Here is an 18,686-nt window from a genome sequence, read left to right on the forward strand (position 1 = left end):
GAATGTAGCAGACCCGTTGACTAAGCCTCTTCCATGAGCAAAACATGATCAGCACCAAGGCTCCATGGGTGTTAGAATCATTACTGTGTAATCTAGATTATTGACTCTAGTGCAAGTGGGAGACTGAAGGAAATATACCCTAGAGGCAATAATAAAGTTATTATTTTTTCCTTATATCATGATAAATGTTTATTATTCATGCTAGAATTGTATCAACCGGAAACATAATACATGTGTGAATACATAGACAAACAGAGTGTCACTAGTATGCCTCTACTAGACTGGCTCGTTAATCAAAGATGGTTATGTTTCCTAACCATGGACAAAGAGTTGTTATTTAATTAACGGGATCACATCATTAGTTGAATGATCTGATTGACATGACCCATTCCATTAGCTTAGCACCCGATCGTTTAGTATGTTGCTATTGCTTTCTTCATGACTTATACATGTTCCTATGACTATGAGATTATGCAACTCCCGTTTGCCGAAGGAACACTTTGTGTGCTACCAAACGTCACAACGTAACTGGGTGATTATAAAGGTGCTCTACAGGTGTCTCCAAAGGTACATGTTGGGTTGGCGTATTTCGAGATTAGGATTTGTCACTCCGATTGTCAGAGAGGTATCTCTGGGCCCTCTCGGTAATGCACATCACATAAGCCTTGCAAGCATTGCAACTAATGAGTTAGTTGTGAGATGATGCATTACGGAACGAGTAAAGAGACTTGCCGGTAACGAGATTGAACTAGGTATTGAGATACCGACGATCGAATCTCGGGCAAGTAACATACCGATGACAAAGGGAACAACGTATGTTGTTATGCGGTCTGACCAATAAAAGATCTTCGTAGAATATGTAGGAGCCAATATGAGCATCCAGGTTCCGCTATTGGTTATTGACCGGAGACATGTCTCGGTCATGTCTACATTGTTCTCGAACCCGTAGGGTCCGCACGCTTAAGGTTTTGATGACAGTTATATTATGAGTTTATGCATTTTGATGTACCGAAGTTTGTTCGGAGTCCCGGATGTGATCACGGACATGAAGAGGAGTCTCGAAATGGTCGAGACATAAAGATTGATATATTGGAAGCCTATATTTGGATATCGGAAGTGTTCCAGGTGAAATCGGGATTTTACCGGAGTACCGGGAGGTTACCGGAACCCCCCGGGAGGTATATGGGCCTTAGTGGGCCTTAATGGAAGAGAGGAGAGGTGGCCAGGGCTGGGCCGCACGCCCCCCCCCCCTCTAGTCCGAATAGGACAAGGAGAGGGGGCCGGCGCCCCCCCCCTTCCTTCTCTCTCTCCTCTTTCCCTCCTCCCGAATCCTATTCCAACTAGGAAAGGGGGGAATCCTACTCCCGGAGGGAGTAGGACTCCTCCTGGCGCGCCCTCCCCTGGCCGGCCGCACCCCCCCCCTTTGATCCTTTATATACGGAGGCAGGGAGCACCCCTAGACACACAAGTTGATCCACGTGATCATATTCTTAGCCGTGTGCGGTGCCACCTTCCACCATAGTCCTCGATAATATTGTAGCGGTGCTTAGGCGAAGCCCTGCGACGGTAGAACATCAAGATCGTCACCACGTCGTCGTGCTGACGGAACTCTTCCCCAACACTTTGCTGGATCGGAGACCGGGGATCGTCATCGAGCTGAACGTGTGCTAGAACTCGGAGGTGCCGTAGTTTCGGTGCTTGATCGGTCGGGCCGTGAAGACGTACGACTACATCAACCACATTGTGCTAACGCTTCCGTTGTCGATCTACAAGGGTACGTAGATCAAACTCTCCCCTCTCGTTGCTTTGCATCACCATGATCTTGCGTGTGCGTAGGAAATTTTTTGAAATTACTACGTTCCCCAACAGCCATGCCTAGCCCCGCAGGTCCTCAGTTTCCTGTCTGGCCTTCGCTCTTAAGCGAGGCCTTCGACTTAATGCGATCCCTCGCCATTACGGAGGTATCACCTCCAAACGACACCCAGCCCGAACTAGGGGCTGAGCACAGGAAATTTTGCATCCCACCCACCACCCAGTTTGTAGCCACTATCGAGGACTTAACCGACATGCTCGACTACGCCTTCGAAGACATCGACGACATGGACGACGTCGCCGGAGACAAACCAGGCCATGACCCACCCTTTACGGGGCGTTGGACGACCACCTCCACATATGATGTGTATATGGTGGATACACCCAAAAAGGATGACGACGACGCCAACAAGGACCCAATTGAGGACAAGCCCACCGAGGCAGCACCAAAACGTCGACATCAGTGGCGCCGCTCAAAGTCGTGTCACGAAAAGGAAAGCAATACTGGCACCGGAGACAATGACACTCTGGAGAATGCCAAAGACTCTGACAACCCCATCGAGCCCGCCATAGAGTAGGAGGATCGGGAAGATGGACAAATCAATCCAGACGAACTTGCCGAGAATGAGGATTCAGAGCATAGTAACTATCTACCGATCTCCAAGAGCAAGTTAGCCTTGGCAACGAAGATTTCATCATGCCAGAGGAACCCCTCGAGCAAGAACGCTTCAAGCGATAGCTCATCGCAACTGCGAGGAGCCTAGAAAAGAAACAACAACAGCTTCAAGCCGAATAGGATACGCTCAACGACTGGTGGACCCAGGTCCTAGCTGCCGAGGAATATGGCCTCGAATGCCCAACAAAGAGTTATTCGAAGCATCGGCTACTACCACAATTCGATGATGAGGCCCTCGAGCCAATACCGTCAAGATATGACAGCGTTGATGAACCAGACCGACCACCACGTGGGCAAGACTAAGCGGCTGCTTACGCCGAATACCAACCCGCACCACCTCGCTGTAGAGGCAGGGAGGCGGCGGCTCCTGGATACACCTACGACTTACGCCGGGACCTGGACAATAGAGCCGGTCAAGCTAGATCAATCTATGGGTCAAGGGGGCGTGCCCCAACGCGAGAGGACGGCCATCAAGCTTGGCGCGATAGGCATAACCTCACCCGGTCCAAAAACCGAACACGGATGTCATCCGAACTCCGTCGTGACGTTGCCCGATACAGAGGCGCTGCACACCCCTTATGCTTTACCGACGAGGTAATGCAGCACCTGTTTCCAGAAGGGTTTTAACCCGTAAACATTGAATCATATGATGGAACGACAGATCCCGCGGTATGGATTGTGGACTTTATTCTCCATATTCACATGGCTCGCGGTGATGATCTCCACGTAATCAAATACCTCCCCTTAAAGCTGAAAGGACCAGCACGGCACTAGTTAAACAGCCTCCTAGAAAACTCCATTGGTAGCTGGGAAGAGCTAGAGGATGCCTTTAGAGACAACTTCCAAGGTACCTATGTCCGGCCTCCGGATGCCGATGACCTTAGTCATATAGTCTAGCAACCTAGAGAGTCAGCCCGTAAACTCTGGACCAGGTTCTTAATTAAAAAGAACCAAATCGCCGACTTTCCGGACGCCGAAGCCCTTGCGGCCTTTAAGCATAGCGTCCGCGACGAGTGGCTCGCCCGACACCTCGGACAGGAAAAGCCAAAGTCTATGGCAGCTCTTACAGCACTCATGACCCGCTTTTGTGCGAGAGAAGATAGCTGGTTGGCTCATAGAATCAATAGTACTAGCGACCCTGGCACCTCCGAAGGGATGGCAACGGTAGGCCATGGTGCAACAAACATAAGTGCCGAAGCAACAATGAAGAAATGGAAGACACTGCGGTCTACGCCGGATTCAGTGGCTCTAAATCCAGTCAGCGGAAGAAGACATTCAAAGGAAATAAGGATGGTCCATCTAATTTGGACAAAATACTCGATCGGGCTTGCCAGATTCATGGCACCCCTGACAAGCCTGCCAATCACTCCAACAAGAACTGTTGGGTTTTCAAACAGGCCGGTAAGCTAAATACCGAACACAAGGGGAAAGGGCCGCCAAGCGAGGACGATGATAAGCCCCGCCCAACAAACACAGGGGGTTAGAAGAATTTTCCCCCTGAAGTGAAAACAGTGAACATGATATATGTCACGCATATCCCCAAGAGGGAACGCAAGCGCGCACTAAGGGACGTCTACGCCGTAGAGCCTGTCGCCCCTAAATTCAACCAGTGGTCGGCTTGTCCGATCACCTTCGATCAGAGGGACCACCCGACCAGTATCCGTCATGGAGGTTCGGCAGCTTTGGTCCTCGATCTAATTATTGATGGGTTCTATCTCACTCGAGTCCTTATGGACGGCGGCATCAGTCTTAACTTGATTTATCAAGACATTGTTCGTAAAATGGGTATTGACCCATCAAGAATCAAGCCTAGTAACACCACCTTGAAAGGAGTAATACTCGGCGTCGAAGCCTGCTGCACGGGCTCATTAACATTGGAGGTAGCCTTCGGTTGACCGGACAACTTCTGAAGCGAAGACCTGATCTTTGATATCGTCCCCATCTTTTGTGGTTATCACGCAGTGCTAAGACGTACCGCCTTTGCCTGCTTCAATGCAGTCCTGCATTATGCTTACTTAAAGCTCAAAATGCATGGACCTCGCGGCGTTATCATAGTCAATGGAAACATGGAGCGCTCCCTCCGCACTGAAGATCATACCACGGTCCTTGCAGCCGAGGTACAGAGCGGCCTCATCAAGCCGAACACCTCATCGTCCATCAAGCCTCCGGACACTGTCAAACGAGTCCGGTCCACCCTGCAGAACGACAGCCTGGTTAGTCCAGCGCTAAACTAGCAGTCCCACCTCTGTCAATTGCCCCATCTAACTGCGGCATATGTACCGCGTGCGCGTAATTACGCACTCAAAATACCTTGGGCAACGATAGAGGCACTTTGCGGACGAGGTCCATAATGCCGCTCGACCCTATTCAGACCTTAGACCTTTTTTCCCTTTCCTTTTTTTCATACTAGATGACCCATTGCGCCAAATGGCGCAAAGACCCGTTTAAAACCATGTGCTCGTTGAAAATATTTGAATTTTTTTAATAACTTTTTGTTTGAGCATATGTTAAGAACTTGGCCTTTTGTATAAGTCTAAATGATTGTACAGAGCTAAGCTCTCATAAAATGCAAGATGACAACAACAGAGTACAATTGTATTGTGTGCAACGACATCCAAAATTAGTTAGCTAATAAATGGTTTGAAAGAAACCAAACATTTTAGAGTGTGTATCCCACATCTCACTCTCCTAGAAAATGAACTCACAGAAAAAACAAGCCGCCAACAACTCAACGAAAATACAATTGATTTGATTCAACAACGGTAAGAGAAAATGAGTAACCTGCAAAAGAAACAAAACGTTTAAATTAGTATTTTTAACCATACAAGAGTGTTGCAAGTAACTTTATACAAGAACAAAAGGGCCAAAACCATAGAGTACAATGACTAAAAGTAGTAAATACATATGTTTTATTGCGTATATTATTGTATAATTTTAAAATATTTATTAAATAGAAACTACATAATAGATTGAAATTCTTATGCATGTTTGCATGTTGAGCTGTATTTTTTCTGTATGGTTGTATGTTGAGGTGGACCTTTTTTCATCCATGTTATTTGATGAGGCGACATACTTACATGTTAAGAAAATTAGATTGATGAAGGCTAGCTATTTAAAAAAAGAATAGGTTAGAACCCATGATAAATGACTTAATCACATATAGGACCCTGGTGGGCATTTTCAAACTTATAAAACCTGCTTGACACACCCATAATACTCTTAGGACCGATGGTGTACACTTCATCCAACTAAATGTAGTTTGACTACAGACTTTTTATGCTTGATGGATGCAATATAAAGCATACTTTGATTTCAGCTCAATTCCGGCAGTAGGTTAACGCACCAGTAATAGCCTTTTTGGGCAAATGTTACTTTAGACAACATGTACTAAGAAATAAGAACTCTAAGAGGTAAGCTTGCTTCTGGATGTAAGCTCATGTATAAACAATGGATGAAAGTAAAATCACAGTTCATCATAGATGGGAGGAGCATTTGTTTGAGCAGGTCCCTCCTGTACTTTTTCCAAGATGTCTTCAGCTGATACTGAGCATGATCTCTAGCATCAGCCAGCTTCCTTTGCAGTATCAACAGGCCAATGCATCTTGAGACAATGTACAGAACCACCAAGGAGAACATGAGGAACCCAATGGTCAGGGTGATCCTGGAACATATGATAGCTAAAAACTGGACGACCCAAACAATATTGTCGTTACACAAGCAGAAACTTGTCTTGAAGATGGAAACCAAATGTTTATCGCAACAGGAGTAGGCATACAAGTTAAACCCATTTGTTCCACTTCTTTTGTTCTACTGAAAGATAAGAACAACCACATCATAAATGATTGGTATTAAGGCTGGTTTTGAACTCTACAAGAGATTCCTGCTACATACCCATTGAGAACATCTTGTCATTGCATTGTGGTGAACAAACCATGGGTGTGCATCATCAAAGAGCGGTGCCCTTGATATTCACCTTCAGCCTTTTGGAGAACACTTGTTGATTCATCTGCATAAAAAGAAATTAAAATTAGCTAGCAGCTTGGCCTTGATAGGTCTGGAAATGGGTTCATACCACAGAAAAAGAGTATGTAGTTCTTATTCATATGGAAAACTTGAAGCACATGAGGCTCTGCAGCGGATTTCATCCCAGCCTTTGTCCTAGAGCATTTAGCAGGTTCATTTTCATTGTGTAAACATAAATTATAGAATGAAATAACAAATATAGCAGGCGATTCTTTAATTAGTGCAATGCGATTTCATTTTGGTCATATGAAAGAGTTATATCACCACAATGATTTCTAATTTCGTTACCACATTTCATAGTTCAAGGGAAGTTATCTTTTTCCCTGTTCTCTCCATACCAGTGGTGAACATCACCATGCCTGTCACCCATAGGGACATAACCCTCCATCACTGCACACATCCACTACCAATTTGCAAGCATCCCCAGTGAGTACCACACTGTCTGCATATAGAAAGGAGGTGAGATCATGATTGATAAACTATGCGTGAGAAATCTATATTTGCCTTCCAGTTTATAGAAGAATAAGAAAGAGACTTAGACAGACTTTTATGCAATGCTCATTTAACCTGTGAAGGACAAAAATATTCCACCATGCATCTCTGAATGATGAACTAAACTAAATAAGATATATATGTAGTAAATTCATTCAAAGTAGAAAAGGGATCTTCACATAAGCTTCTTGCTGAGGACATTTCTTGACTGGAAGGTCACACTTGAACCCATTACACTTATAAAACCCGGCCCTGTTGTCATTTCAATTGCAAATTAATCATCAATAATGCAAAATAATTTATGACCAACAAGTGATTTGGAGGAAAATATTGATAATGCAAATAAATACACACACGTAGGAAGATGCATCGCAATAGTCGTATTACTTGAATTTCTGACCTGGCCAGCAAAGTCAGATCATCATGGATAGTACACAGTGCCACATGATTTTTTTGGATCACAGAAACCTGGCCTAAATACATCTGAATGATATAAACAATTTGTCGAAATGCTTGGCAGACATATGAAAAACACACATGAGTAAACAAAAATATATGATCGGTATCTGTATTTGATCCACTTGGGTACATGTACATCCTAAAAGCAACAATCAAGCTGCCATACGACCTGATGTGCAGCTTATCCTGTGATACACAGAACTTCACAAATCATCAGGACATCATGTATTAGAATACATGAGCAAGAAGACAAACAAGCTGACCACAATATAAAGCTGGTGACTGAAATGATCCGCACCACTACATCATTGTAATTGGTTCAAACCAGCCCCTAAATTCCACACACTGCCTCACCATATGCAAGTGAAAGGTCATAAACCAGAAAGCGACTGAACAAGCGATAACAAGATTGGCATACCTAGTTTGCACCTTGTATGCAGAGCCGGGGAAATGAGAAAGTTGAAGGCAGTGTTGTTGTGGAAATCGGCATAGACCTAAAAAGTAGTTATCCAACTAATTAAATAAAAGACCTTGATTTGAGAATAACAAGCACCCAAACCTTTCATTAACAATCATTTTGTTGTTAGTCTGCACCATATGAACCCAAAGTAAGTTTTCCCTTTTACTTTTGTTTTTTCATGCAAATGTGTAACAGGGAGAGGGTCTGAAAAGAGAGATGGTTCAGAAGAAAGAGAGGGCACAGAGGGGAAGGGGATTAACTGTGAGTGGAGGCGAGGACGAAGTCGCAGGGTCCGTCTAGTACGGAGGGGCTCTGTACTAGCTGGGCTACTCCGGGACCTTGCGGTGCACGTTGCTGCCGGCGTGCTCCGAGGCATATACCTCCTATGCGCCAGGCGCACGCGTTCCGAGCCGTCGGGCACGCCATCCTTGAATGCCTATGGTGTAACGCCCTCGATGCGGCTATATCTCCTACGTGTCGAAGCACGACTTAGAGGCATAACCGCATTGAAAGCAATGTCGCAAGTAAGGTAATCTTCACAACAACCCATGTAAATATATATATATATAGAAGGGGAAAGGATACATAGTTGGCTTACACTCGCCACGTCACACAAATACATGAATAACATTACAATCATCCAACACACTCATGGTCTGACTACGGTACTAAAATAAAAGATCAACCCCAACATGCGACATGGTCCCCGATCGCCCCAACTGGGCACCACTACTGATCATCTGGGAAAGACACATAGTAACGGCGAGAGTCTTCGTCGAACTCCCACTTGAGCTCAAGCGCATCATCTGGAACGGTATCATCGGTCCCTGCATATGGTTTGGAAGTAATCTGTGAGTCACGGGGACTCAGCAATCTCGCACCCTCGCGATCAAGACTATTTAAGCTTATAGAAAAGGCAAGGTAAATATGTGGAGCTGCAGCAAGCGACTAGCATATATGGTGGCTAACATGTTCGCAAAAGAGAGCGAGAAGAGAAGGCAAAGCACGAACGAAAAACTATGATCAAGAAGTGATCCTAGAACAACCTACGTCAAACATTACTCCAACACCGTGTTCACTTCCCGGACTCCGCCGAGAAGAGACCATCACGGTAACACACGCGGTTGATTCATTTTAATTAAGTTAAGTTTCAAGTTATCTACAACCGGACATTAAAAAATTCCCATCTACCCATAATCGCGGGCACGGCTTTCGAAAGTTCAAATCCCTGCAGGGGAGTCCCAACTTAGCCCATCACAAGCTCTCACGGTCAACGAAGGATATTCCTTCTCCCGAGACATTCTGATCAGACTCGGCATCTCGGTTTTACAAGACATCCTCGACAATGGTAAAACAAGTCCAGCAACACTGCCCGAATGTGCCGACAAATTCTGATAGGAGCTGCACATATCTCGTTCTCAGGGCACACTCAAATGAGCCAGACGTCGGGTAGGCCAGCCCAGAGTTGCCCCTGGTAGCCCCGGACATCACTCAGTTGGACCAACACTTAGAGAAGCACTAGCCCGGGGGGGTTAAAAATAAAGATGACCCTTGAGTCCGCGAAACCCAAGGGAAAAAGGCTAGGTGGTGAATGGTAAAACCAAAGTTGGGCATTGCTGGAAGAGTTTTATTCAAGGCGAACTGTCAAGGGGTTCCCATTATAACCCAACCGCATAAGGAACGCAAAATCCGGGAACATAACACCGATATGACGGAAACTAGGGCGGCAAGAGTGGAACAAAACACTAGGAAAAAGGCCGAGCCTTCCACCCTTTACCAAGTATATAGGTGCATTAAGATAAGAAGATAATATAGTGATATCCCAACAATAAACAATGTTCCAACAAGGAACGATCTCCAATCTTCACCTGCAACTAGCAACGCTATACGAGGGGCTGAGCAAAGCGGTAACATAGCCAATCAACGGTTTGCTAGGACATGGTGGGTTAGAGGTTTGACATGGCAATTTGGGAGGCGTGATAAGCAAGTGGTAGGCATCGTAGCATAGGCATAGCAAAAGAACGAGCATCTAGCAAGCAAAGATAGAAGTGATTTCGAGGGTATGATCATCTTGCCTGCAAAGTTGTCAGAGTTGCCTTGATCCTCATAAGAAAACTCAATGGGCTCCTCGTTAGCGAACTCGTCTCCCGGCTCTACCCAAACAAGACAAACAAGCAAAAGAACACAATCAACCACGTGCAAAGCTCAAACAACATGATGCGAACATGGTATGCTATGCGGGATGTGATATGTGATGCATATGCAAGATTTGACAAGGAATGATTGAACCTGGCCTCAACTTGGAAATCCAAGAGTGCCACTGGAAAGGTGAGGTGATTTCGGTTGAAATCGATATAAAGATCACCGGAATCAGATGCACGGTTTGGAAATGGCAAGCAAAACAAATATGGCACCGGTCTGCGATAATCAGCAAGTAGCCATCTAAATGCATCAAGATAAATATGCTACAGCACTCAAACATGACAACAAAATACATGGCAAGGATCCACTCATTATGCTTGACAAAAGATGAACACTAAGATACGGCTAATTCATCCACTAACATGTTCAAACAAGCATGGCAAAAATGCAAATGATAACAGGTTTCAGACTTAGTGAAATTAATACAAGTCTGGAATTTAATATCAGGAAGCACATTTTGGAGCATAAAAACTACATGCTACAGGAACTTTACATGGAAAATCAAGGCATGGAATGAAGCTACTCAAAGCACTTAACAAAAGTCCCTTAGTGACCTTGAGCCAAAAGGGATCAGAAAATACAATTGCAAACATGTGAACATGGCAAAAACATAATCAGATTACAGACTTAGTGAAAAACTGGAGCATGCAAATCTGTTAACGAGTAGGCATGTCCACGAGCTCGATGCACTCACTACAAAGCATGGCATGACAAACTAAGAATACACCCATCAAGAATACATATCATAGAATCTAGACATGGCAAGAACAACAACATAGCATGCACAGATCAATAGAAACATCCTCGGCAAAATCGCTAATAAGTCAACAATCTGCCAGGATTCACGAAATAGCAAAAGTAGAGCTCGATTGACTCAAGCTATGGTGCTCCATAAATGCAAACAAAGACACGGATGGATAGGGCACCACAATGTTAACAAATCATCTTTACTGATCATCCTCAAAAGAGGCACAGATCACGAGGAAACAACATGGACATATGGCATAATGACAAAATCAGGACAAGGACTTAGTGAAATTCTAAGTCCCTGAAATCAGCATTACCGATTGCACTACTTTGCAAGCTTGTGCTAGTCACCACACATATCACAAAAATACATGGTAAGCACCTCTGTAAAGATGGCATGGCATATAACAAAACACATGTAGAGCTCAGAAGGCATATCATGCACACATTAATCATGGCAAAAATGACAAATAGCTATTTGATGAAACAGATCTGCCAAGTTTATCACATAGCCCTCTTCCAACAGCATTTCGGGCATCAAGATGAGCTCAAATAAAAATGATGCAATGAGATGAAATGATATACTCTCTGAGGCGAACATTTTGGCATGCTACACACGCAAATCGGAGCTACGGATGCGGAGTTATAGCATGCCAAAGTTTGCAAAAAGATTAGGGTTCGAGGATGAAAAAGTCAACCCTTGAATCTCAGATCTGGATCTAGATCATGGCTTCACGCGAACCGAGGATCACCGGCCGGAGTTCATGCTCGCCGGAGCTGCTGGACATCGCCGGAGGAAGGGGAGGAAGCCGAGGCGGTGGAGGTAGGCGGCGGAGCTCGCCAGAGCGGCGACGGCGGTGGCCGGGCGGCGCGGCGAGGTCCGAAAAGGACGGCGGCGAGGTCGAGCGTCGCCACGGCGAGGGACGCGGCGGCCGGCGCGGTGGCCCGCGGCGGAGGGAGCGGCGAAGCCCCCAGAGACGAAGGAGATGGCGGCGGGGATCCGAGGGGCGGGCGGCGCGCTCGGTGGAAGGAGCCAGGCCGGGAGGGCCCTCGCTGGGCCTCGCGGGCCCGCGTGGTCGGCGGTGAACTGGGGACCCGCCCGGTACACGTGGCGCGCCCTGGTTCGTCGCGGGCGGCGGCGGTGACTTTGTCCGGCCGGACCGGACGCGTCCGGTGCGGCGAGGAGCGGGGAGCTAGGGTTTGGAAGGAGGGGATCCGGGATTTTCGGGAGAGGATCTATATATAGGCATAGAGGGAGCTAGAAAGCTCCAAATGGAGTGCGGTTTTCGGCCACGTGATCGTGATCGAACGCTCTAGATGATGGAAGGGTTTTTGGTGGGTTTTGGGCCAAATTGGAAGGGTGTTGGGCTGCAACACAAACAAGGCCTTCTCGGTTCCTCGGTTAACCGTTGGAGTATCAAACGAAGTCCAAATGGTACGAAACTTGACAGGCGGTCTACCGGTAGTAAACCAAGGCCGCTTGGCAAGTCTCGGTCCAATCCGGAAATGTTTAACCCCCACACATGAAAAGAGGTAGAAAGGGCCACCGGAGGAGATAGGAGCGCCGGAATACAAAACGGACAACGGGGAAAATGCTCGGATGCATGAGACGAACACGTATGCAAATGCAATGCACATGATGACATGATATGAGATGCATGACAAAGGCAACAACACACGGAGACAAAAACCCGAACCCGAGGAAACAAAATAACTTAGTGCCGGAAACGGCAAGAGTTGGGATACATATAAGGTAAATTACATCCGGGGTGTTACATGCGGGTAGGCCGCGCCCATCACACCGTGCGTGTTGCCGTTGCCGCCGACGACATATGCTCGTGGTCGCCTGTCCATGCTTCCGCACACATGCTGCTACGCGGAGCAAGGTGGATGCAGAGGTGGCGGCGGCGCTCACGGCGCAGCGGAGGCGAGCCGATCTGCCTCCCTGGCTGGCATATACGCCTTTCCTCCTTCTCCAGCCGGTGAATGCCCGGTTTATCTCCTTCTCCCGCGGCTTCCTCACGAGCTGTGGTGGATAAGGACCTCGGGAGGTGCTGGATCTCATCGACGGTAGATCTCCTAGGGCTGCCGGGGGGAGGGGGAAGGGAGGAGCGAGGAGACCTATGGGTTGGGGGCACCCACACCGCACGCTCTTGCTGCCTTAGACAAGAAGCGGCATGGCGCAGGGGTCAGGCAGAGCACAACGTAGGAGTCAGCCGCACAACTCTCCCCAACACCAAATGTGAACGAAAACGACGACGTGGCGACCCCGACGAGACACGCATCTAGTGCAGCCGACAAGCAGGACCACGAGTAGCTTCGGCCCACCTGTCATCGAGGCATGCGAAAGACGGTTGCAGAAGCCGGGTGCACACGCACCGGCCGACCCCTCCGCAACTGCTCCCCACGACGCACGATGCACGACGCGGGCAGCGCTCCAGGAACGTCCCGCCAAGAGCGGTTGACTGGAAAAATCTATAACTTGAGTCTGCGCGCACACAAAAATGCAACATTCACTGACACACGGGACCAAGAGGAATATGGGCCCACATACAGCGTCACCCACCAGCGAATCAGAGGGGCGAGCAGGAACCGTAAATCGCGTGCAGCACTCAGGACGCACCCACGCGACGCGGCTGGAGAGGCCGCCTGGGCAACCGAAAAAGGCTCACCCAGCCAATCGGTTGAGAGACCGAGCCCACAGGTCATGGTCTACCATGAACTCACCATGCAGTCAAAACGAAAACCAATGAAGATCCAACATCAGCCAACGCAAATAGAAGCAGTTTGACCAACATCCAACGGCCCAAATTGAAGCAAAACAAGGGACAACCGAGGAGACGAGTTGGCTAGCCTCATTATATGTTTAAACTAGTGGACCCGTTACGCCAAATGGCGCAGAGGCACGCTAAATCCATGTGCGCAATGAAAAAATATCCTTGGTTTAATCCCCTTTAGTAGGAAACATCATGAACTGTTGTCTATGATGAGATGTATATACATATTTTAATTTTATAGCACAAAATACTTGCTACCATGTTTGCACAGACCCATTTGAAATCAATCATGTTCACACTGAAAACATTTGCATTTTCCAATGACTTTGTGTTTGAGCAAAAAATACATAGGCTCTTGTTTAAGAATGTATGTACCTTTAAAATCATTAAATGCTTTCAAAATATTTTCATTAGTTAGGAGCTTTAGGTTTGAGCAAACATGTATGATTGGAGCTTTAGCCCTTCTGTATAAAAATAATACTACGAAACATCTCCATAATAGCTAGCTATGGTCTATGACATTTGTTTCATAACTATCAAAATGACTAAAACATCATTTCTATTGAATCACGTAGACTAAAGAAAACAGGGGGATTAATCAATAGTTCAACACTAAAACATTATTTCGGAACCAATACAATCTTTTAATCGATTTCTCGCCTATGATATAAGAGGCTGCAGACGGAAAGTAAAACCAAAATCCGTGTCACCTTGACGAATATGCAGAATTTGGCATGTTTGGCAATTGAAAAACATTCAAGGATACAATATCTTTGACTTTAGCAGAAAGCGAAATATTTGTATAGTGCTCAAACAATCCCAAAATGGTATTAAGAAATGAGAAATGGTAAACTTGTTAACATTGTTCAAAATGGTAATTTAGAAACCTATCCTAGCCTTCTAGTTTATAGAAAGAAAAGAGAAGGGAGCTTAGACATCCTTTACAAAATGCTAATTCATCCACTAAGCTTCTGCCAGAAATAAGCATGCATTGTAGATTCACTAATTAACTATGTTGCATGGAGAACTTATTTTGTCAGGGGTAGTCTATGTGACAAACTACCCCAGTGACAAAGCTATAAACCTACCTCACTTGACAAAGCTATAAACTATCTAATGGACAAAAATAAAGCTTTTGACATTCTGCATACTATCTTTCCCTACCACAATGTGATGAAGCTCTAAAACTGTACACGCATGGCAATAGGAAAAATGAAGCTCTAGAACTGTACACACTGTACAAAGCTATAAACTCTCCAATGGAGTTGACTTTTTTAACCAAACTAAAGCCAGCGCATGGCATATGGTTAGAGCTAAGCGAGCACGCATACATTGTTTGAATTTTTAATGGCACAAACGTTCCAAGAACAAAACATATGAAGAACCTAGTAGCATCAATCAGTTCCAACACCACCCTACACCTCAAATCCATATGCCCATTGCATGGTGATTAAACACGCACTTCACAGGGGAGTGTATGATGCCAAAAGAACACCTGCATACACACGCAGGTAAAATGGTACAGCCACAATAGGACTTGGAAAGAAAAAGTCTGAACTACCTGTTAGATGTACAGGTATCACAGCCCAGAGTGCAACACATTTTATAGCAGCAACATCAGATATCAAAATGCACTACATCTTAGACTATCGATCCTTGATAAATAAACAAAAGCACATTCAACGTGGTTGTAGTTTCAAACAATCACATGAAAAATTCTGCCTACACACCTAAACTAAACCAGCAAGTTATGGTAGTGGCCCGAAGAAATAATTTAGAGAAGCGACATAAAGCAGAGGAGAAGGCAGATGGTAAATCATCGAAACTCAAAACAGGTTACAACACAAAAGATTTGTTTATTCCAGAAATATAAGTGAGCATTTGATGAGAGGAAAATACACTCTATTAAGGGAAGTAGAACATTTCATAATGCTCACCTAACATGTACAAAACAGAGATCAGCCATGTAATTTTACTACATGGTAGGTTATCATTTTTACTTTCATTGTCCAGCAAAGAGGAGTCACAGTTTGCAAGTACTATAGCTTCATTCGTATATCCTTGAAAAATAGAGTCAGGTGCAACATTTATACACCACGTCTAATATCAGTTAATGAGAAAAAAGTAGTGGAACTAATAAGCACGCAAATTCTCAAATCAATCTCCACAACATCATCTGCAGAAAATTTTACAAAAGAAAAGGTCAATCTCTTCTTTTATCATACCAGAGGTACATCAAGTACGTTTCATTTGCAGACAATAGGAAAACCTTAATCCAACTGAAAGATGGACAATCCTGAAACAATGATGAACATCAGCTCTATTGACTTGTGTAGTCCAGGGATAGCAAAAGTACCTAATGAAATATTACATGTATATGACCTTGCGATTCTTAGGCTTTGTGAAGAACTGGAAAGTTGACTTCAGTCCAATCGTTAGAGAAACACCAGAGACGAAGAGAACCTGACATGAAATGCATGATAATTAGGATGCAATAGGTTAGAGCGAAGTATAAGTAAACCAGGAGGATGATTCTTACATTTCCCATTGCAAGGAACCCCTTGTCAAACAGCATGAGGATCCTAAGAAACGAGAAGAGAACTCCAAAAACCCAGTCAAGCCCAGCCCGATCTCTATTGGAAAATGTGAAACAATTAGAGCAAGAGTTCAGAGATGCAAGTGCATTGTACAACAACATGCATACTTAGAGAGTGCGTTCAGAAGTAACTTTAGCAACTATTAGATGGTCCCTCCTGATTATATCTTTCTGGAAATTTGTACAACAACCAACGAAAAAAGAATAAAACACTGAACAGCATGAATGGTTCTTATTCTGAGCATGAACAGATCTACACTATAACCATATGAAGTGAGGTTCGGTGAATAATGTTGGGTTTCGTAGTAATTTCAAAAAATTTCCTACGCACACGCAAGATCATGTGATGCATAGCAACGAGAGGGGAGAGTGTTGTCTACGTACCCACGCAGACCGACTGCGGAAGCATTGACGCAACGTAGAGGAAGTAGTCGTACGTCTTCCCGATCCGACCGATCAAGCACCGAAACTACGGCACCTCCGAGTTCGAGCACACATTCAGCTCGATGACGATCCCCGGACTCCGATCCAGCAAAGTGTCGGGGAAGAGTTCCGTCAGCACGACGGCGTGGTGACGATCTTGATGTACTACAGCAGCAGGGCTTCGCCTAAACTCCGCTACAGTATTATCGAGGATTATGGTGACTGGGGCACCGCACACGGCTAAGGAATAGATCACGTGGATCAACTTGTTGTGTCTTTGGTGCTAGCCCTGCCCCTCTATTTATATGTTGAGCCCCGGGGTCGAAACTTTGAGCAAAAGCCTCCTCAGTGTCGGTTTTGCCCGAAAGGCAAGAGTCCCACTCGGACTCCAGGACCAAACGCCACAATCCTTGGCGTCTGGCCCAGACGCCATGGGCCTCGGCGTCTGGCCCAGGGCCAGACGCCAGGGTCTCCGGCGTTTGGCCCCCTGGCCTCCGCAAAACTCCTTTTGCACCGACCTAAAGCCTCATGGGATTGACCCCTTGGCCTAACCATATCATCCAATATATGAATCTTTACGTCTCGACCATTTCGAGACTCCTCGTCATGTCCCCGATCTCATCCGGAACTCCGAACTCCTCCGGTACATCAAAACATGTAAACTCATAATATAACTGTCATCGTAACCTTAAGCGTGCGGACCCTACGGGTTCGAGAACAATGTAGACATGACCGAGACTCGTCTCCGGTTAATAACCAATAGCGGGACCTGGATGCCCATATTGGCTCCTACATATTCTACGAAGATCTTTATCAGTCAGACCGCATAAAAACATACGTTGTTCCCTTTGTCATAGGTATGTTACTTGCCCGAGATTCGATCGTCGGTATTCCTATACCTAGTTCAATCTCGTTACCGGCAAGTCTCTTTACTCGTTCTGTAATACATCATCCCGCAACTAACTCATTTAGTTGCAATGCTTGCAAGGCTTAAGTGATGTGCATTACCGAGAGGGCCCAGAGATACCTCTCTGATAACCGGACTGACAAAACCTAATCTCGGAATACGCCAACCCAACATGTACCTTTGGAGACACCTGTAGTACTCCTTTATAATCACCCAGTTACGTTGTGACGTTTGGTAGCACCCAAAGTGTTCCTCCGGCAAACGGGAGTTGCATAATCTCATAGTCATAGGAACATGTATATGTCATGAAGAAAGCAATAGCAACATACTAAACGATCGGGTGCTAAGCTAATGGAATGGGTCATGTCAATCAGATCATTCAACTAATGATGTGACCTCGTTAATCAAATAACAACACTTTGTTCATGGTTAGGAAACATAACCATCTTTGATTAACGAGCTAGTCAAGTAGAGGCATACTAGTGACACTAAGTTTGTCTATGTATTCACACATGTATTATGTTTCCGGTTAATACAATTCTAGCATGAATAATAAACATTTATCATGATATAAGGAAATAAATAATAACTTTATTATTGCCTCTAGGGCATATTTCCTTCAAATAATACCTAGAGGAAGCAATTCTTATTCCATCCAACCCTTCGTCCAGCACAACAAGATGGATCCATATCCATAATTGACGTTGTATGAACAACAATTTCCTTCATTAAATCTGGACTGGGAACTGGGCAAATCTGTTTCCATGTACAACAGAGAGATAGATAAGGGGATGAGAGAGAGCATAGAAAGGAACGGGAAAGTACCTGCGCTTGGAGGGGGAGGCTAGCCTCACCAGCGTCCAGCAGTGGTGGTGAAAAGGAGCACGTGGACGACGGCTTCCTCGACCAAAAGAACGAAGACGATGACGGATCTGACGGCCTCGGGCTGCCATTGTCAAGACCTACCCCTCGTCAGGCAGGGAAGAATCAAGCCGCGACGCTACTCGTGTAGGCACGGCCCGGGGCGATTGGATTATGCCATCCCCTTCCCCATCGTTCATCCGCCTCCCTTCCTCCTCTCTGCTACCCATGACTCCGCCTGAGTCAGGCTG

General features: G+C 45.6%; 1 long non-coding RNA gene across 1 annotated transcript; it reads right to left on the reverse strand.

The window, feature by feature from the left end:
* Positions 1–5,798: 5,798 nt before the first annotated feature.
* Positions 5,799–7,434, reverse strand: LOC125508568. Its single transcript, XR_007283596.1, has 2 exons — positions 6,380–7,434; positions 5,799–6,298 (listed from the first exon to the last, which is right to left on the reverse strand). It is a non-coding gene; the product is annotated as an uncharacterized LOC125508568 (long non-coding RNA).
* Positions 7,435–18,686: the final 11,252 nt, after the last annotated feature.

The sequence above is a fragment of the Triticum urartu genome, chromosome 5 (genome assembly GCF_003073215.2).
Source record: "Triticum urartu cultivar G1812 chromosome 5, Tu2.1, whole genome shotgun sequence".
NCBI classification, from domain to species: domain Eukaryota; kingdom Viridiplantae; phylum Streptophyta; class Magnoliopsida; order Poales; family Poaceae; genus Triticum; species Triticum urartu.